General features: G+C 37.9%; 1 long non-coding RNA gene across 1 annotated transcript; it reads left to right on the top strand.

Moving 5' to 3' along the window:
* Positions 1–275: 275 nt before the first annotated feature.
* Positions 276–2,037, top strand: LOC131182546 (uncharacterized). Its single transcript, XR_009150817.1, has 3 exons — positions 276–523; positions 972–1,029; positions 1,608–2,037. It is a non-coding gene; the product is annotated as an uncharacterized LOC131182546 (long non-coding RNA).
* The last annotated feature ends 1,892 nt before the right edge of the window (positions 2,038–3,929 follow it).

Genomic DNA, 3,929 nt, shown 5'->3' with positions numbered 1-3,929 from the left:
TCCGGCCGATCCGGCCACCGATTGGACCGGGTCTTGTGTCTAAAATCATCTACTCGGCGAGAGCTTTCCATAGACACCAAGAACGCCGAAATCCATCGAGTGGTTTGTCCGATTTTTGCTCGGGAAGATTTTAGCCCATTTCGACTTTTGGGCTAGATTTCTCGAAACCGTGAATCCCACGAGAAAACCGAGGCTACCAGCACGCTCCATTCGTCGAGATTCGCAACGACATAAATTTCAAATTTTTCCGACACAGTTTTTCGGTGGGTCCCACGGAACTTCGCAGTGTATTTTCGAGCATTTAATGAGCTTAGAAAATTCTGAAAAATTTATGTACTAACCCCCGTGTTATGGGCTTCGTGTAGGTATCCTCGATTCGCGAAAATTCGATAGTTGACCGGGTCTGCGAAATTCCGGCCAGACAGACCCGTTACCGGAAAAGTCTCCGAATTGGATCGAGGTTTTGGCTAGCCCCCTATTGTCAGATGTCCCGAGCGCGTTCCCGAAGTCGGAATCGGCAAAGGTAAACCCGAACCTTGCTTTTTCGTAATTTTCTAGTGCTTAAATAGGATTAAAAATCCATAAAATATTCGTGGTAGCTTAGAAAATTATGATTCTTTTTGCAATAGCTTAGTAATATTGCTAAGGACCGCGGGGCAAAGTTTTAGAATTTTTAGAGCTTGTTTGGGCAGTTTTTGCAAAAATGATCAATAATAAGGACTAAATTGAAATTTTGCATATTGTGATGGATGACTGATTTGATGGGCCCAGGAGGGGCTGTGTAATATGATTGAGTTGTGGATGTATGGATTGTGAGTATAGAAGTGTATTTTGAGCCCTTTTTGCAGGTTGGGTAGGTCTTAGGTATAGGGGAGACTCTGCCGGATTTTCGGCACGACTTAGGACGTATTGGTCTTTTTCTTTGTTTGTATTGAGTCAATTGTATTAAATAATTGTAATATAATTGTCAGGTGAGCCGGGACAGCCTTCTTCCTCCGCCCAGCCGCCACAGTGATTGTCGTCAAGTCTGTGAGTAAAATATTAATTTTAATTGTAATTTCGATATTATTATATGTTCAGCATGCCCATGCATCACTTATATGCATATATTTATGTAGTTAAACTCTAGGCACGAATTATGTTGCATTGATAACTGTTAAAGTGCCATGATGTTGTTGTGGTAATTTGGAGCAGTGTGCGTGCGTTGGCGTGCGTGTGATGGGGTGTGGACTATGGATAGGACGGGTAGTCACGGCTTGAGTTCTTCACTGGGAACCCGATCCTTCGAGGGGTAGTCACGGCTTGAGTTCTTCGCTGGGACCCTCGATTTGGTTTATTAAGCGAAAGTCCGGCTTGAGTTCTTCGCTGGCACCAGGTTGGATTTAAGAGAGCTGTATAGGGGATCAGCTCCCAATATGATATGATTGATGCTACAGGGTGCGTGAGTGCTCCAAATTACCTTTTTGATGTTATGATGTGAAAATGTTGTTGCTGTTGCATTTCACTTCACAGGTTGCATTAGTACTAGATAGTTATAGAGATTATGGTTAAAATTGATATTTTACTCTCTGAGTCGAACGCTCACTCCTGTTCAAAAATTTTTACAGGCCACAGGAGGATATTTTGTTCTGGGTTAACCTGCTTTTCTACTTCGCAGGTTGTTTATCAATATTTGTGTAATTTTATTTACTCCTAGAATTTCCGCATGTGTTAGCAGTAATTATTTGAATTTGGTCTGTAATATTATTATCATGTTGGACCTGTAAACTTAATATTCTATGTCTGTTTGATGGATTGGATGAGGGAGCTGAGCTCCCATTTCTTTTATGATGCTATGAGTATGTGGAGGGTGAGCTGAGCTCCCCAATTGACTATATATTGTGTTTACAGGTCGGGTGAGTCGAAAACTCCCCGTTGGTAAGTCCATTTTATGGCCGGACTCTGTCCGTTTGTTTTCTTGATATTGGGCCCAAATGGGCCTTAGAGTTGGGTTAATGAATAGTTAAGGCTTACTACGGGCCTCGGGGGCTTTAGGCTGGCCCAGGTCCTAGTGCCGGTCCGTCCCATAGGTTGGGTCGTGACAAGTAGCACTAGAATCATACCACTAATCAGCAAAATTCTCAATTGTTGTGATGTTGCATTTTGTTACCATACTGATATTAAGTCTGGCAACCATGGCAATAATTTCTAAAATAGATGGCTTATTTTTAACAACATTTGCCTTTTTTAATCAACACTTTCTTCTAATTTTAACTTCCTATAGAACTTGCATTCTTTCTTAAGATGACTCTTTTTTTCCATAGAAAAAAACATTACTTGTTTTTCTTATTATTGGTAGAATTAGAACTTGAATCAACATTAGTATACTTTCTCTTTTTTCCAGACTTGGTGTTTCTAGATTTCTTAGTTCTAAACTCTATATTATTCACTTTAGTACCAGACTCTAAATCATTATTCTCACGAATGCTAGTCTCTTCTTCAATATGAACATGCTTTATAAGTTGGTCTATGGTGAAAACTTTAGAATTTTGCAATAGTTTCTTTCTATAATTATTCCGAGTGGTTGGCAATTTTGCAATCACAATAGCCACTTGAAGTTCTTCAGACACTTCTATTTTCAAATCTTTGAGTCTAGATACTAAAACAAGCAATTCATCTACTTGATTCATAACAGATTTATTTTTTAACATTTGAAACTCAAAAAATTTCATACTTATAAATCTATTTGTACCTTATTTTTTAAAAGTATACTTATTCTCTAAGACCTATCAGATTTCTTATGGAGTTTTGATAGGTTGAAATAAATTATACAGTTTATCAGAAAGAGAACTCAGAATAAATCCTTTGCATCGAACTTCATCTTGAGCGAGGAAGGGAGATCTGTGAAGTGCCTGCAGTTCGGCTTTGCTTGGAAAAACTCATATTCATTATCTTTTCACTAAGCAAGCCTATATAGTTCAGCAAAAACTATCACTGTAGGCTCAAGTCTCTTAGCTCGGCAAAGACCTCTAAAGGCCACCATAGTCCACCAAGAATTTGGATGCACTTGAGCTAAACTGACTCGGTGGAAATTCAGAACGTCTTTATAAAATTCATCCAAGGGAAACCGTAGCTCAGCTTTTAATTATTCTTCATACACCATAATCAGGTCGATTTCGTCAAAGAAATGATCGCTCAAAGATTCCCATGACATCTGATAAGCTCGAAAGAGTCGATCAGAAGATTGTATTCTTGGCTAATGGATTAGAGTTCGGCATCCCCGGGGACAGAGGCAATTCGTCCATGAGTAGATTTTCTTTCCTTGTGGTTGAAGTTTGTGCTTGTTTCGACCCGGCTGGCTGACTAGAGATTGAAATAATGGCTTTAGTAGGTTCAGATCGCCCATTCGGACCAATCGCATCACCTTCTTTTGAGGTCCATGAAAAGTGAACGAAAGGGGGGCTCGCAACTCTCTGACCTTCGGTACCACTCATTTTCGAAAAGTAAAGATAAACTTGACCGAAAAAAGATTAAAACCTTATCAAAGTGTAAATCGGAGCCAGAAAATTCAGAAACTGAGAGAGAATGTCGGGTTGCTTGGAGAAGTTGAGAATAGCATAAGTGTGCAAATGACGCATTGGTTATTCCATGTCATTATTATATGTATAATAAATAATTTTTAATAATTAATTATAATAAAATTTATTATAATTAATAATTATAATAAAATTATTGTATTTACAATAATTATATTCTAAAATTTTTTCAAACTAATTATAACTTGATTTTAAAAAAGATAAACTTTATAGGAGAAATTATTTTATTTACTTATAAAAAGATAATTATATGTTGAATTTAAAAACTATGCACATGTATTGGAAGAACTTAATAATTTGTCTAGAACCTCTTCTCTCACATACTGACCGGTGGCAAAGCAAAAGCAATGCATT

Source organism: Hevea brasiliensis, chromosome 8 (genome assembly GCF_030052815.1).
Source record: "Hevea brasiliensis isolate MT/VB/25A 57/8 chromosome 8, ASM3005281v1, whole genome shotgun sequence".
Classification (NCBI taxonomy): domain Eukaryota; kingdom Viridiplantae; phylum Streptophyta; class Magnoliopsida; order Malpighiales; family Euphorbiaceae; genus Hevea; species Hevea brasiliensis.
This window is presented reverse-complemented; position numbering and strand designations above follow the sequence as displayed.